General features: G+C 44.7%; 1 protein-coding gene and 8 non-coding genes across 10 annotated transcripts in view; 4 read left to right on the top strand and 5 right to left on the bottom strand.

Moving 5' to 3' along the window:
• Nucleotides 1-17253, top strand: part of LOC133452317 (NACHT, LRR and PYD domains-containing protein 5-like) — a 203948-nt gene that overhangs the window by 80241 nt on the left and 106454 nt on the right. The gene's annotated exons all lie outside the window — the stretch shown is intronic.
• trnak-uuu (transfer RNA lysine (anticodon UUU)) lies at nt 351-423 on the bottom strand. The gene has a single exon. It is a non-coding gene; the product is annotated as a tRNA-Lys (tRNA).
• On the bottom strand, nt 1493-1565 carry trnak-uuu (transfer RNA lysine (anticodon UUU)). The gene has a single exon. It is a non-coding gene; the product is annotated as a tRNA-Lys (tRNA).
• Nucleotides 1961-2042, bottom strand: trnas-uga (transfer RNA serine (anticodon UGA)). The gene has a single exon. It is a non-coding gene; the product is annotated as a tRNA-Ser (tRNA).
• On the top strand, nt 2645-2716 carry trnap-ugg (transfer RNA proline (anticodon UGG)). Its single transcript has one exon. It is a non-coding gene; the product is annotated as a tRNA-Pro (tRNA).
• On the bottom strand, nt 3499-3572 carry trnat-agu (transfer RNA threonine (anticodon AGU)). Its single transcript has one exon. It is a non-coding gene; the product is annotated as a tRNA-Thr (tRNA).
• On the bottom strand, nt 3799-3872 carry trnat-agu (transfer RNA threonine (anticodon AGU)). Its single transcript has one exon. It is a non-coding gene; the product is annotated as a tRNA-Thr (tRNA).
• trnas-gcu (transfer RNA serine (anticodon GCU)) lies at nt 5549-5630 on the top strand. The gene has a single exon. It is a non-coding gene; the product is annotated as a tRNA-Ser (tRNA).
• Nucleotides 6819-6891, top strand: trnar-acg (transfer RNA arginine (anticodon ACG)). The gene has a single exon. It is a non-coding gene; the product is annotated as a tRNA-Arg (tRNA).

Below are 17253 nucleotides of genomic sequence, written 5' to 3' on the forward strand. Positions count from 1 at the left end.
AAACACCGCCCCTTTTATGTGCACGCGCTCATATCCAGATTGGAGAAACCTGGGTTGATATACCGAGTTGATAACCACCGTCGTGTGACCGCTTAGCGTGATTGTAATTGTCCGGGTTAGTGAATCTGGATAAGGAAAAGATATCCTGGGTATGTTGAACTTGCTTCGTAGTACAGGCCCCAGGTCCCTCGGATTAAGAGTCTGATGCTCGACATCTGAGATACCGAGGTCTTGCATGAGAAATTTGTTTCTGTCTTTCCTCCATTTGTTTTTTTTTTTTAGTTTAAGATGAATATTGAAAATGATCATGTCATTACTTAACAGTCAGAAATACCTGTCAGCAGTTAATCCACCTGAAAAGGGACTTGAACCCTGGACCCTCAGATTAAAAGTCTGATGCTCTTCCAGCTGAGCTACTCAGGTCAAATATGGAGTGTTTTGTTTATTCGTTTTCTTCATGTTTTTTCAAATATAAGGCATTTGAGAGGTTTTAGAAAGTCCTGGAGGAACTTTCAGTGGTTGTTCCTCTTAAACATGACAGGAAATGCTGCTCAATTCTGCTTTAAACTTAAACTTAATAACTGTGTATCAATGTCATTGGAAAGTCAGTGTCCATCTCATTTTGAACCTTAATATTGTTGCAGGGGATCTGAAAGATCACCATGTCCACCGTGCCCCAAAAGTCCTCTAACCACAGAGGGACTCTAACCCTCAAACTTCTGATCCAAAGTCAGACACCTTGTCCATAAGGCCATGTGGTCCACGAGCTGCTCCTCTTTTTCATTCCATTGTTGGGGAGAAAACACCAACATGGAGACGAGGTGACATTTGACTAAACTCAAATGTCTTGAGATGAGATGAGAGAGTAGCTAAACTAAAGTGTCCTCTAATGTGAGTCAGGAGACCAGATCTAACTATCTGAAGGTTAGCATTAGCATACCAAACAGAGGAGAAGGTGAAATATTTAACCAACCATGTGGAAGACCACACATTGGATACATTTTTCCACAAAGTCTGTGTTTTTTATCATTACAGGAGTGTATATATTTGTATATATTTAATTTATTTGATGAATTGTCTCTTTGTAGGCCATGGTCTCTGCAGGGTCTCATATGTAGAGATCTTTATGATTGTTCAGATGCTGCTGTGGTAAGTTTGTTCATTCAGTTGTTCAGTGGAACAGGTTTGTGTACTAAATATCTCACAGTGAGGTGGAATAAATAAATAAGGTGGGTTCATTCAACTGATACTTCAGTCATTCTAAAATGTGTGAATGAGTTTTAAAGAGACCTACCACCACTGTATTGTTTGGACACATGCAGGTCACTCAGATTCAAGGTCTGGTGCTCTAAATCTGAGATACCAAGGTTTTGTATGAAAGCTTTGTTTCTGTCTCTCTCCATTTGTTTTTTTTTTATTTGATAGGTTGAGATGAGTCTTGAAAATGATCTGGTTGTGTCTTTACAGTCAGGAACTGTGGTCATCAGATAATCACCTGAACAGGGACTTGAACCCTGGACCCTCAGATTAAAAGTCTGATGCTCTTCCAGCTGAGCTACTCAGGTCATATTTGGGATGATTTCTTTCCTCTTTTCTTCATGTTTTTACAGATATAAGGTAGATATATGAGGTAGACTTGACCTTGTAAGGCAGTTTATTAGGAGGTGTGATCATGAAGAACTACTCTTCTGTTATTCAGCAGGCGGGCCATTAGAAGGCCGTCTATTAAGTTTGGTAAGATATAAAGACGTTCACAGTCACGATAGCCAGGAACCAAACCTGGGCCGACTGCTTGGAAAGAAATGTAAAACTAACTTAATGTAGGCTGATGTTACCTATTAATGCATGCTGGAGATAACACAAAAAAACCCCTGATTAGTCTTGAAATACATTATCTACAATTAACAAATGCAAGTTGTTAATTGAGACTGCAAGTCTTCTTGCATGTTCAAACATTAACCGTTGTTGGCAGGATTTGAACCTGCGCGGGGAATCCCCAATGGATTTCAAGTCCATCGCCTTAACCACTCGGCCACAACAACTTGTCACATGCTTGAACATTTGGCTGAAATAAATGTGTGTTTGTTTGAATCAGAAACATTAGTCTGAGGTTTGTTCCCGTACTTATCTCACAGCTAACCTGGCGGGACCAATTTTGTTGTGAAATATTGATCACAGATTATCAGATGTCCTCGTTAGTATAGTGGACAGTATCTCTGCCTGTCACGTAGAAGACCGGGGTTCGATTCCCCGACGGGGAGAAAGCCTGTTTTGGATATGCATGACTGATACATATGAACAATGGTCAATAAGATAAAATTCACTCTTCCACACACCATAGACAGTTGTGCTTTTCCTGCTAAAAAAGCTGTCATTGATGAAGTTCTTCTAATACAAAACCGTGCTGTAAATCTTCCAGTGGATGATATGCTCTGTTCACTGAGAGGTCCTGATCCAGAAGTTCAGCCAGACAAGGAACCTTTTTCATGTGAGACAAACACGATAGCCACTAAACTACAGAAACTGTGCAACAGGTTATTGATCATCATTCAGTTTCTATTTCTATTCCCCCTTAATGTTATAAAAAACATCTAGACAGGTATGATGTGACCGTGATTTTTTGTTTGCCGGATAAGTGTTTTGTGGCTCGTTGGTCTAGTAGTATGATTCTCGCTTTGGGTGCGAGAGGTCCTGGGTTCAATTCCCGGACGAGCCCCAGAGATTTATGCAATTTGTGGTTTTTCTCCTCCAAGTAGCAAAGTCTCATTCATTCATAGTTCATGGTGGTGAAATGGAAAAATGGCATGTAGCTTAAAAAAAAGAAAGGCACTTTGGAGGTTTCTTAACCAAAGTTAAATCACGCATTCAATTCTTATAAAAGAGATGTGGACTGATTGAGAGGGAGGTAATGTCTGGATAGTCTGTTCTATGACTTTAATGCTTTGCTGTTCTTCACTTGTCCAACATGGTGGGTACTCCTCCAATTCTTCTTGACCAAATGTGTATTTCTTTACGTGGTGTAAAGGTCTGGACAGCTCTGTTTTTGACACAGCTACTTGTATCAGGGTGTGCTGAAAGCAGGGTAGCATCTAAGACATGCAGGACAGTGTGCCCCAAGGTTGGGAAAGGAATGAAACTAATGAGAAAAAGGAGCAACTCGTGGACCACATGACCTAATGGACAAGGTGTCTGACTTCGATCAGAAGATTGAGGGTTCGAGTCCCTCTGTGGTTATAGAGCCTTCAGATAGTTAGATCTGGTCTCCTAACTCACATTCACTCTTTAGAGGACACTTTGGTTTAGCTACCCTCTCCAAAAATAAGGAGAGATTAGAAGTTCTCCAATAGAATGACAAAACAGAACATCCACTTTCCGTAAGCGCAGGATTACTTTTGACATAGTACTGTGCTATAATTAAGCAAACATGTGAAAAATAGTGCCACAACCAGGAATGAGAGATTTGTGATCTTTCAGCCATCTCAAGTGATTTGAGTTTAGAGGCTCTGCTGGGATTTGAACCCAGGATCTCCTGTTTACTAGACAGGCACTTTGACCAACTAAGCCACAGGGCCTCTGTAACCTCTCACTTACCTCGTCTCCATGGCGATTTCTCTTACCAAAAACAACCGGGCCCTCACATACTAACGATGCATAACCCAACAAAAGTGGATGCTCTCTGTTTTGTCATTCTATTGGAGAACTTCTAATATCTCCTTATTTTTTCCATTTCACCACCAAGAACTATGAATGAATGAGACATTTCTAATCTTTCTCTCATCCATAGAGAGATGAGTTCAGAGGCTCTGCTGGGATTTGAACCCAGGATCTCCTGTTTACTAGACAGATGCTTTGACCAACTAAGGCACAGGGCCTCCTTCTTCACCACGACGGTCCGGTACAGCGACCGCATAACTGCGGACGCTGCACCGATCCGTCTGTCAATTTAGTTTAGTGGCTATCGTGTTTGTCTCACATGAAAAAGGTCCCTTGTCTGGCTGAACTTCTGGACCAGGACCTATCAGTGAACAGAGAATATCATCCACTGGAAGAGCTGCTGAATAACAGAAGAGTGGTTCTTCATGATCACACCTCCTAATAAACTGCCTTACAAGGTCAAGTCTACCTTCAATACTTAAATACTTTCTTGTTGATGTCACCAGATTTTTATGCTAATCTAAACTGACAAGTGTAATGTTTGATCAATTGTGTCATTTACATGATGAATTTAAATAAAAAAGACCTACCAAAGAACGTGTTAGTCAGTTCTTCAAAGTGTCAGTTCTTCTCTTCAAACATATAAGTTCATCAGTGGACTCTGAAGTTGAAAACCAGCTCATCTTGGATGAATTGGAGCAATCCAGGATTTCCTTTGTACATGTGCCATCAAGTACTTTCTCTGACAAAACTCAAACATTAAACAAAAGTGTCCATAAAGTGGAAGTACATCAGTTATCCTTTCTTTAAATCTGAAATAAATATGTTTGTTTGATTGAATCAGAAACATTAGTCAACAGAATGTAGTAATAAACCCCTTTAAGAGAGCGTAACGTGTTTCCCTGGAGGTCTAGTGGGCAGGATTTGCTGCTTTCACTACCATGGCCCAGGTTCAATTTACATTCAGTGTAGAAATATGATCACTTTCTTCTTCTATTGTATATATGTTTGTGCTTCTGTCTGATTGTTGCGTTGGCTGCCTAACCTCTTCGTAATTATGACCAATTCAACTGTGCCCATGTCTTCATCAAACTGGACATCATTTCAGCAGTTGAATGTCCACCTGTTCTTCAAGAAAATATGTAAGGAATTAGCTTTAAAAACCAAATACCGTTAGTTTTTTTGGTTGAAACACAAGTCAGACTTGGGCATTAGCATTGGCCCAAAACAAACACTGACAATGTTTCTCAGTGTAGTAAGTGCTTCCTGTTGGTCCATAACATTATCTAAGCATTAGAAAGCAGACTGAACTCTCATCACATTTACCAGCCCTCATGAATATTGAGGTGATTATTGGTCGTCAGTGAACAGTCGTTGGCTGACCGTCACTGCCAGGGTTCTTGAAAAAGCTTTGATCCAGTCAGGAGTGGGTACAAAGAGAGAGATCTGTTCATTCAAATGTCAATGACAGTTGTCATTATCAAACCTCTCCAAGTCTATGGTCTCTTTCTAAGAGAATGTTGTAATGCAATGGATGACAACACATGTCTAACTGAATATACCTGCAAACATGCAGCTTATACAACAAGAAGTTGATGTATAAGCTAAGGGACAAATGGCGGTAAGTATCTTGTGATATTGAAGAAACCATCATCAAAGAGTTACTTTCCCTGACATGACTGCTCACCTTCTCATGTGGCTGGAAAACTGTGACGTCTCATTCAGCTGTTTCAGGTACTTTCCTGCAGCGTTGTTGGTATAGCAGTCAACATGGCTGCTTGCCAAGCAGTTGACCTGGGTTTGATTCCCAGCCAATGCAAGAAACATGAGGTCTTCATAAGTGTAATGCTTTTTGTTGGGGAAGAATATGTTGTCTCCCCTATACACCACAACAGACGAGGTGGCCGAGTGGTTAAGGCGATGGACTGCTAATCCATTGTGCTCTGCACGCATGGGTTCGAATCCCATCCTCGTCGTGCTTGTTTCCTCCACGCTTTGAGGTGTTCCCTAGAGCTACTAGGGGGTGAGGTGTTTTTATCCCAGCATGACATGATGCTGTCCTTGCTTGAAATAACCTAAGATGCTCAGTAGCATTACCTGTAAGCTACACTTTTTCATATAGTATAGGCTGAATTCCAATCTCCACCCTCACAGACTCACACACTTACGTGCGCGCTCCCGCGACTTACGTATGGGTTTAGGGCTGTCCCATTCCTAAAGTGGTTAAGTGCGCGAGGGCTCCCGGCAGACATTTTGAGCCCTTACTGCCCCCTTCCCGTAAGTCTGCATCTCCGCAGACTTTTGGAAAGGGAATTACCCACAGTTCATTGCGTTGTGACGTAAAAGGAGGTTACCAGGGAGAATGTAAACAAAACAGGGGGGGGAGGAAAAGGAACCATGTGCGACTGAGAGACGAAAGAAGTTCACCTGTAAGTATAAATACACTGGTGATTTAAATTCAGAAACTGTTGTCCCGTGATGGTTTTTCAACGGCCCTATTATTTCCTTTACAAACAGGGAGCGACCAACAAACGGAGGGAAGAAAACCAAAAAAATACAAATGAAGTTTTGGACTATCTTCAAGACTAAAGACAAGAAAAGAGGCTGAGGGAGCTGGATGAAAAGGAGGAGGAGAGGGACAAGAAGAGGGATGACCAGTTATCTAAGTTAATTGACATTTTTGGGAAGATTGAGGACAAAATGTAGTTTTTTTCATCATGTTTTCATTTATAATTTGAGGTTCAATTTATTTTGTTGTGAGCGTGAGTGTGCATGGTTTCTGTGTTTATATGTGGCCCTGCGATGGACTGGTGACCTATCCAGGGTGTAACCCCTGCCTCTCACCTGAAATGAGCTGGGATAGGCTCCACCAGACCCCTGTGACCCTGCAAAGGATAAAGTGGGTATAGATAATGGATGGATGGAATTTCTTTTGTTTTCATTTTATATTAGACAAATCCTCAGGACTGTAGAACCAGTAAAACAGGTATCCTTAGGTCGCTGGTTCAACTCCGGCTCGAAGGACTGCCATTATTTTTCATCTTCCCAGAGCGGGACTCTATTTCATCACTGTACTCGGCTATGGCTTTGGCCACTGCCATCTACTTTGGTTGGGACATCTGAGTTGTTACACCACGTGTGTTTCCACATGTTACAATCAAAAAGGGCTAGTGGCGCAATGGATAACGCGTCTGAGTACGGATCAGAAGATTCTAGGTTCAACTCCTGGCTAGCTCAAAAAAGCCTAATCTTTAATACTCTCCCAGTCACAACCTTGGTAGTGTACACGTTTCTTCTTCTGTGTGATTTATTTACTTGCTTTTTTCATTTGTCTCTGTGTATGCCCGGAAATGTACACTTCAAAGGTGCCGCAGGATAGGCCGTCTTCCATAATGTTTCCAAAGCTGCCCCGGCTCATGCATTATGTTTGTCTTTCATGGGAGCTCTTTTATTCATTCTCTTCCTTCCTCATATCTCATTCGAAGCAAATGCCCTTACCTGACGACAGGGGCGGCACACCTCCGTAAACTCTTCTTCCAACCTCACACTGTGTTCACTGACATAACTGCAGAAACCGAGCACATATCTAAAGCTGGGTACACATACCCTTTCAAGCTGTGATCGTATAGTGGTGAGCAATGTTCCCTCTAATTTTTCATGTATCTGGGCACACACACAAGCTCCCTGAGCAATCTGAGGACGACTGTGAGCAACATCACATATGCACGCTTTATTTTTAAGTATCTCATTACACTTAAAACAAGACTCGTCACTGGAAAAAACAATTTTCACCTGTTTCAAGTAAATTTTCACTTGAAATAAGTAGAAAAATCTGCCATTGGGACAAGATTTATCTTCTCATTACAAGCAAAAAAGTCTTGTTCCACTGGCAGATTTTTCAACTTATTTTAAGTGAAAATCTACTTGAAACAGGTGAAAATTTCGACTTTTTTTCTCGAAATTTTGAGAAAAAAGTCAAAATTTAGAGAAAAAAAGTCAAAATGTCCAGAGAAAAGTTGAGATTTTGAGGAAAAAAAAGTCAAAAATTTTATGAAAAAAGTTGAAATGTTGACAAAATTTTGTTTGAATTGACCATTTTCACCTGTTTCAAGTCAATTTTCACTTGAAATAAGTGGAAAAATCTGCTAGTGGAACAAGATTTTTGCTTGTAATGAGAAGATAAATCTTGTCCCACTGGCAGATTTTTCTACTTATTTCAAGTGAAAATTTACTTGAAACAGGTGAAAATTGTCAAATAAGTTATTTTTCTGGTGTTATTTTTCTGGTGATGACTCTAAATGTTGAAATAGCAGTAAAACCACATTCATTGATGAAATGACATAAGGGATGGAAAGGAGGCATGTTTTACAGGATGATGATGATTTGGACCGTTTTTATTTCAGGGGGTGATGATTTAAACCGTTTTTATTTCAGGAGGGCTGACTTAAACCGTTTTTATTTCAGGGGGGGATGATTTGGACCGTTTTTATTTCAGGGGGGGGTGCCATCTCCCCTCATCCCCCATTAACTCCAGTACTGCTGGTAGACACAGCAATGGTATGGATAGCTTTTAGCAGAGGCTTCAGACTTTCTCGTGTCCGGGATCCCCACAGCTCCTTGTATTCCCCAAATCCTTGAATACTTCTCCTCCTCTCGACTCGCGGGACCTCCGTAAACTGATTTTTGGTTCCGCGTTACACCAACGCAGAGCCTACGCCGTAAGGTACGCGGCGACGCGCATGTACGTTGAGCGTTGCCGCGTACCCTACGGCGTAGGCCTTGCGTCGATTTAGCACGGAACCATAAATCAGGCTTTGCGAGTGAACGTCTCACGAGGGGCAGTCGCGTTGCGACGCCACTGTAGCCAAATCGCAAGGAGAGAACAGAGAACTGAGCTCATGAGAAGTCCCAGTACGCCAGAGGCTAATATTGAGAAGTGGGGGTACTCCGTACCGGCGCGTACCGGCCCACTTAAAGCACTGCGCTGGATAGACTTTCTTGTGCGCTGAGAATATGCGGGCAGTGCGCGATTGCGCACGCGCGCAGCTTAGAGGGAACATTGGAACACAAAATCCACTAGGGTGTTTGGATCAGATTTTCAGACCATTCACACTTCAATTGATTGCGGTGGAGAGGGGGGGTGCTACGGCACGGACACTTAGCCAAGGACAATGGACTCTGCCAGTGGTAAGGACCCGGCAAGCGGCGCACAAGGGAGACAATAATTCATTTAAAATGTTTCCTTTTCTCAGTTTCAGGCCTTGGTAGAAGAATACACAAGTCATGGAGCTGTCAACATGCATCCTCCTTCGATAGCTCAGTTGGTAGAGCGGAGGACTGTAGAACCAGTAAAACAGGTCGCTGGTTCAACTCCGGCTCGAAGGACTGCCATTATTTTTCATCTTCCCAGAGCGGGACTCTGTTTTCCTTTTTTATTCATTCTCTTCCTTCCTCACACTGTGTTAACTGACATAACTGCAGAAAGCGAGCACATATCTAAAGCTGGGTACACGTACCCTTTCAAGCTGTGATCGTATAGTGGTGAGTACTCTGCGTTGTGGCCGCAGCAACCCTGGTTCGAATGCGGGTCACAGCACCCCTGTGGCAGCAAGAGTGCTTCACAAATCTTTGGAAAAAGAAAGAAAAGGTGCCATGGACACTCGCACCGTTTCGTTCCGTTTCGGCCATGGCGCCAAGAGACTTTTCTTTAAGTTGCAACATGATACAGGTGTGCACCGATGTTCGTGCATGGGGCACCACCCAAGCGTCTTCACCTTTATGTCAAACCATTCAAAAGTTATGGCAGAAAATAGGGACCAAATATGGACCAATCAGCTACTAGTATCACTTCCTGTTTAACATTGAAGTTTGACGCGGCGCCACGGCCACGCCATTTCATGAAAACTCACGAGTTTGATCACTTTGAGTTTGATCAACTCACTCATCACTCATCTTCTCCCGCTTTATCCGTTACCGGGTCGCGGGGGTAGCAGCCTCAGCAGGGATGCCCAGACTTCCCTCACCCCAGACACTTCCTCCAGCTCTTCCGGGGGGAGTCCGAGGCGTTCCCAGGCCAGCCAAGAGACATAGTCTCTCCAGCGTGTCCTGGGTCTTCCCCGGGGTCTCCTCCCGGTGGGACATGCCTGGAACACCTCCCTAGGGAGGCGTCCAGGAGGCATCCGGTACAGATGCCCAAGCCACCTCAGCTGACTCCTCTCAATGTGGAGGAGTAGCGGCTCGACTCCGAGCTCCTCCCGGGTGACCGAACTCCTCACTCTATCTCTAAGGGAGCGTCCAGCCACCCTGCGGAGGAAACTCATCTCTAAGGGAGCGTCCAGCCACCCCTGCGGAGGAAACTCATCTATAAGGGAGCGTCCAGCCACCCTGCGGAGGAAACTCATCTCGGCCGCTCGTATCCGCGATCTTGTCCTTTCGGTCACTACCCAAAGTTCATGACCATAGGTGAGGGTAGGAGCGTAGATTGACCGGTAAATCGAGAGCTTCGCCTTTCGACTCAGCTCCCTCTTCACCACGACGGTCCAGTACATCGACCGCATTACTGCGGACGCTGCACCGATCCGTCTGTCAATCTCACGCTCCATTGTTCCCTCACTCGTGAACAAGATCCCGAGATACTTGAACTCCTCCACCTGAGGCAGGACTTCTCCACCCACCCGGAGAAGGCATGCCACCCTTTTCCGGTCGAGAACCATGGCCTCGGTCTTGGAGGTGCTGATTCTCGTCCCTGCCGCGTCGCACTCGGCCGCAAACCGCCCCAGCACATGCTGGAGGTCCCGGTCTGATGAAGCCAACAGGACAACATCATCTGCAAAAAGCAGAGATGAAATCCTGAGGTTCCCAAACCGGATCCCCTCCGGCCCCTGGCTGCGCCTAGAAATCCTGTCCATAAAAATTATGAACAGGACCGGTGGCAAAGGGCAGCCCTGCCGGAGTCCAACATGCACTGGGAACAAGTCTGACTTACTGCCGGCAATGCGAACCAGACTCCTGCTTCGATCATACAGAGACCGGACAGCCCTTAGTAGAGGGCCCCGGACTCCATACTCACTCAGCACCCCCCACAGAATGGCACGAGGGACACGGTCAAATGCCTTCTCCAGATCCACAAAACACATGTAGACTGGTTGGGCAAATTCCCATGAACCCTCGAGCACCCTGCGGAGGGTATAGAGCTGGTCCAGTGTTCCACGACCGGGACGAAAACCGCATTGTTCCTCCTGAATCCGAGGTTCGACTATCGGCCGTAATCTCCTCTCCAGTACCCTGGCGTAGACTTTCCCCGGGAGGCTGAGAAGTGTGATCCCCCTGTAGTTTGGAACACACTCTCCGGTCCCCCTTTTTAAACAGAGGGACCACCACCCCGGTTTGCCACCCCAGCGGTACTGTCCCCTTCCTCCATGCAATGTCGCAGAGGCGTGTCAGCCAAGACAGCCCTACGACATCCAGAGACTTGAGGTACTCAGGGCGAATCTCATCCACCCCCGGTGCCCTGCCACCGAGGAGCTTACGAACCACCTCAGTGACCTCGGCTTGGGTGATGGATGAGCACGCCTCCGAGCCCCAACCCTCTGCTTCCTCAGTGGAAGGCATGTCAGTCGGGTTAAGGAGATCCTCAAAGTATTCCTTCCACCGTCCGACAATGTCCCCAGTCGAGGTCAACAGCTCCCCACCAGCACCATAAATGGTGCCGGCAGAGTACTGCTTCCCCCTTCTGAGGCGCCGAACGGTCCTCCAGAATTTCCTCGAGGCCGACCGAAAGTCCTCCTCCATGGCCTCCCCGAACTCCTCCCAGACCCGAGTTTTTGCCTCCGCTTGGCCTGCCGGTACCTATCTACTGCGTCAGGAGTCCCACCGGCCAACATAGCCCGGTAGGACTCCTTCTTCAGTCTGACGGCATCCTGTACTTCCGGTGTCCACCACCGGGTTCTAGGATTGCCGCCACGACAGGCACCGGAGACCTTGCGTCCACAGCTTCGAGCCGCCGCGTCGACAATGGAGGCAGAGAACATGGTCCACTCGGACTCGATGTCCCCCGCCTCCCCCGGGATCCGAGAGAAGCTCTCCCGGAGGTGGGAGTTGAAGATGTCCCTGACAGAGGGCTCAGCCAGACGTTCCCAACAGACCCTCACAATCCGTTTGGGTCTGCCCGGTCTGTCCAACCTCTCCCTCCGCCAGCGCATCCAACTCACCACCAGGTGGTGATCAGTTGACAGCTCAGCCCCTCTCTTCACCCGAGTGTCCAAGACATGCAGCCGAAGGTCAGATGAAACGACAACAAAGTCGATCATTGACCTCCGGCCTAGGGTGTCCTGGTGCCACGTGCACTGATGGACACCCTTATGCCTGAACATGGTGTTCGTGATGGACAAACTGTGACTCGCACAGAAGTCCAACAACAAAACACCGCTCGGGTTCAGATCGGGGAGGCCGTTCCTCCCAATCACGCCTCTCCAGGTATCACTGTCATTGCCCACGTGAGCCTTGAAGTCCCCCAGTAGAACAATGGAGTCCCCAGTTGGAGCACTATCCAGTACTCCTCCCAGGGACCCCAAGAAGGCCGGGTACTCCGCACTGCTGTTCGGCCCGTAGGCACAAACAACAGTGAGAGACCTTTCCCCGACCCGAAGGCGCAGGGAAGCGACCCTCTCGTTCACCGGGGTGAACTCCAACACATGGCGGCTGAGCTGGGGGGCTATAACCAAGCCCACACCAGCCCGTCGCCTCTCACCCTGGGCAACTCCAGAGTAGTGGAGGGTCCAGCCCCCTTCAAGGAGCTGGGTTCCAGAGCCCAAGCTATGTGTGGAGGTGAGCCCGACTATCTCTAGCCGGTATCTCTCAACCTCACGCACAAGCTCCGGCTCCTTCCCCCCCAGCGAGGTGACATTCCATGTCCCCACTGTGAGGGTTTTGGTCCAGGGATTGGGTCGTCGAGGAACCCCGCCACGACTGCTACCCAACCCACATTGCACCGGCCTGCCATGGTCCTTCCTGCGGGTGGTGGGCCTACAGGAAGGCGGGCCCACGTCGCCGTTTCGGGCTGAGCCCGGCCGGGTCCCACGGGCAAAGACCCGGCCACCAGGCGCTCGCCAGCGAGCCCCAACCCCAGGCCTGGCTCAAGGGCGGGGCCCCGGTGACGCCGATCCGGGCGACGTAACGGTCCTTGATTTCTTTTTCATCATGAAAGGCTTGTGAAGTTTGATCAAATTGCGCCAAAATTACACGATTAATTCAAAATGGCCGACTTCCTGTTCGGTTTTGGCCATGGCGCCAAGAGACTTTTCTTTAAGTTGCGAAATGATACAGGTGTGTCCCGATTTTCGTGCATGTACGTCAAACCGTATTGTGGGGCTTGAGGCACAAAGTTTTCTAGGGGGCGCTGTTGAGCCATTCGGCCACGCCTATTAATGAAAACCATTAAATATCAAATTTTTCGCCAGGCTTGGCTTGCATGCAAAATTTGGTGACTTTTGGGGCACGTTCAGGGTGGCGAAAAGGCCCTCATTTCGTCGGAAAAATAAAAACAAGAAAACAACTGAGAGAAAAAAAAAATTCCTACAGATACAATAGGGCCTTTGCACTGTAAGTGCTCGGGCCCTAATTTGAGATCAATTTAGAAATTATGACTTTTTATCTCATAATTTCAATTTTCTATCTCATAATTTCGACTTTTTATGTCATAATTATGACTTTCCGTGGGGATATTTTTATTTTTAAGGCTAAGTTTTCCTCTTATTTTTTTCTTTTACTGGCGGACATGGGCTATTGATGTTTGTCTTATTTTTATTTTTCATTTTTTTGTGATGTCATGACCAAAAATAAACTGAACTGAACAGGTGTCTGCAGGATGCTGCTCTGTGATTGGTCCAGGTGTCTGCAGGATGCTGCTCTCTGATTGGTCCAGGTGTCTGCAGGATGCTGCTCTCTGATTGGTCCAGGTGTCTGCAGGATGCTGCTCTCTGATTGGTCCAGGTGTCTGCAGGATGCTGCTCTCTGATTGGTCCAGGTGTGGCCGTCAGCAGGTACTTAAGCTCAGGTGTGTCTGTCCTTCTGCTTCTGTCTGGCTGCTTCCTCCACCAGGTAACGTCACCTCAGGTGAGGAACAGAAACGCTGTCTAGGTTCAGGTTCTGGTTTCATTTCATTCATGTATTTAAAAGTGACAACGCATGTTAATTAACATGAGCACTTGAGTCCATCATGTAAATGTGCCAGATTTAGCCATACAGGCTAATTTATATCTGCAGGTTGATGGTATATATAAAAACATTGAAATAGAACACACTAAAACACTAGAGCACAGAGTACAAACAATTAGTAAAACCATGACATAACTCTGAATAATGACAAACTTAAATGAAGAACAAGAGCAAACAAACACATTAGCTCACACAAACGGGTAGTAAAAACCATAACCTGATTATACCAGATTATGACGGCATGTTTGATTATCAAGTAACCACTGTTTGGTGTTTTTAGAGAAGGAATAAAGATGTGATGTTAGTTCTATGGGTTAATCAATCAATCAATCACTATTTGTCCCAAGGGGGTGATTATTTTCGCGACAGGAGAAGCACACAATGGTAAATATACATAAAATATACCTAATAAATTACAATAAGTTCCACATCATAGTACAGACCTAAGCTATAGTTAAGAGGGAAGGATTTTTCACCCACTACCTTTTCCTTCCGGCATTTAAAAGAACAATAGTGGAGGAAACAAAGAGTGTTTGTATCCGTTTGTCTTTGGAAAAGGGAGTCTAAGCAGTAACTGATGGTAGAAACTGAAACTGTTTATTAAGGGATGTGAGAATCAGACAACATGGAGTTCTTGGTCAGCTGTTTGTTATAAAGTTCTTGTAAAGTTTGTTGAGCCGACCCAATGTATCTGTTTGTCTAAGCCAGTGGTTCCCAAACTTTCTGTGCCCAGGTTCTGGTTTGGTCTCAGGTGTCGCCGTGACAACCTGGTTCTGGTTTGGTCTCAGGTGTCGCCGTGGCAACCTGGTTCTGGACCTGAGTTTAGTTAAAATCAAAGATCCTCTATACATTTATTGAACGTCTCTGACTAAACTCAGGTCCAGAACCAGGTTGCCATGGCGACACCTGAGACCAAACCAGAACCAGGTTGCCACGGCGACACCTGAGACCAAACCAGAACCAGAAGGAATAATCTGAGGCTGCAAAGTTCTACATCAACACCACGATTCTCTCACACATGAACGACTGTCTCACCAGCTGGTCCAGACAGGTAGGACCGCGTTACAAATCAGGAGAAAAAGTTACATTTATATCATTGTAATATTTTAACTAAATGTGTTGTTTTAAACTGGGGAAATATGATGAAGTTTGCAGACATTTTACTTGTATATAAAATCCTTCATGGTCTGGCCCGTCCACTCAATGAGTTGATTAAACCAAATCTAAACTCCTCGAGCAGAGCTAATGCTAACGCTAACAACCAGAGGGGATTGAAACTGCAGAGAAAAAGGGCCTTTGGTGAAACAACACGACGTTAGTTTATATTTATTTATTTTAGACTGAACACTTGAATATTGTATAAATCCTTGAGGAATATTCTGTATACACACACACACACACACACACACACACACACACACACACACACACACACACACACACATTTATATATATATATATATATATATATATATATATATATATATATATATATATATATATATATAAAATTAAATTAACAGATAAGATGTAAAGCAAGGATATAAACAAAAGGAGGGTCAAAAGTAATAAAAATGTTCCTATGGAGCAGCTCGTACCTGGAACACTAAAGAAGAGCCAGCAGCGCCTTTTTTGTCTTCGAAAACTCTAAATTCCAGGTGGATTCTTCCCTGATGACTATGTTTTATTGTTCTTTTATCAAATCTGTTATCACTTTTTCTTTCATTTGTTGGTTTCAATCTTTGAAAGTCAAAGACAGAAACTTGCTGAATAAGGTTGTCAGTCTGAGCCAGTGTTTCCCAACCCTGGTCCTCGAGGCAACACTGTCCTGCATGTTTTAGATGTCTCCCTTCATCATCACACCTGATTCTAATGGTCCTAATTAGCTTGTCATCAAGGCCTGCACAGCTCTGTTGATGACACAGGTACTTGTATCACGGTGTGCTGAAGCAGGGAAACATCTCAAACATGCAGGACAGTGGGCCTTGAGGACCGAGGTTGGAAACACTGGTCTGAGCAGTAAAATCATTGGGTCGGCTCAACAAACTTTACAAGAACTTTATAACAAACAGCTGATCAAGAACTCCATGTTGTCTGATTGTCACATCCCTTAATAAACTGTTTCAGTTTCTACCATCAGTTACTGCTTACACTCCCTTTTCCAAAGACAAACAGATACAAACACTTTGTTTCCTCCACTATTGTTCTTTTAAATGCCGGAAGGAAAAGGGAGTGGGTGAAAAAGCCTTCCCTCTTAACTATAGCTTAGGTCTGTACTATGATGTGTAACTTATTATAATTTATTAGGTATATTTTATGTATATTTACCATTGTGTGTTTCTCCTGTCGCAAAAATAATCGCCCCCTTGGGACAAATAGTGATTGATTGATTGATTAACCCATAGAACTAACTTCACATCTTTATTCCTTCTCTAAAAACACCAAACAGTGGTAACTTGATAATCAAACATCCCGTCATAATCTGGTATAATCAGGTTATTGTTTCTACTACCCGTTTGTGTGAGCTAATGTGTTTGTTTGCTCTTGTTCTTCATTTATGTTTGTCATTATTCAGAGTTATGTCATGGTTTTACTAACTGTTTGTACTCTGTGCTCTAGTGTTTTAGTGTGTTCTATTTCAATGTTTTTATATATACCATCAACCTGCAGATATAAATTAGCCTGTATGGCTAAATCTGGCACATTTACACTATGGACTCAAGTGCTCATGTTAATTAACATGCGTTGTCACTTTTAAATACATGAATGAAATGAAACCAGAACCTGAACCTAGACAGCGTTTCTGGTCCTCACCTGAGGTGACGTTACCTGGTGGAGGAAGCAGCCAGACAGAAGCAGAAGGACAGACACACCTGAGCTTAAGTACCTGCTGACGGCCACACCTGAACCAATCAGAGAGCAGCATCCTGCAGACACTTGGACCAATCAGAGAGCAGCATCCTGCAGACACCTGGACCAATCAGAGAGCAGCATCCTGCAGACACCTGGACCAATCAGAGAGCAGCATCCTGCAGACACCTGTTCAGTTCAGTTCAGTTCAGTTTATTTGCGGTCATGACATCACAAAAAATAAAAAATAAAAATAAGACAAACATCAAAAGCCCATGTCCGCCAGTAAAAGAAAAAAATAAGATGAAAACTCAGCCTAAAAATAAAAATATCCCCACGGAAAGTCATAATTATGACATAAAAAGTTGAAATTATGAGATAGGAAGTCGAAATTATGAGATAAAAAGTCATAATTTCGACTTTTTATCTCAAATTAGGGCCCGAGCACTTACAGTGCAAAGGCCTTATTATATCTGTAGGAATTTTTTTTTCTTTTTTTTTCTTGTTTTTATTTTTCCGACGAAATGAGGGCCT

This window comes from Cololabis saira, chromosome 10 (assembly GCF_033807715.1).
Source record: "Cololabis saira isolate AMF1-May2022 chromosome 10, fColSai1.1, whole genome shotgun sequence".
Classification (NCBI taxonomy): Eukaryota; Metazoa; Chordata; class Actinopteri; order Beloniformes; family Belonidae; genus Cololabis; species Cololabis saira.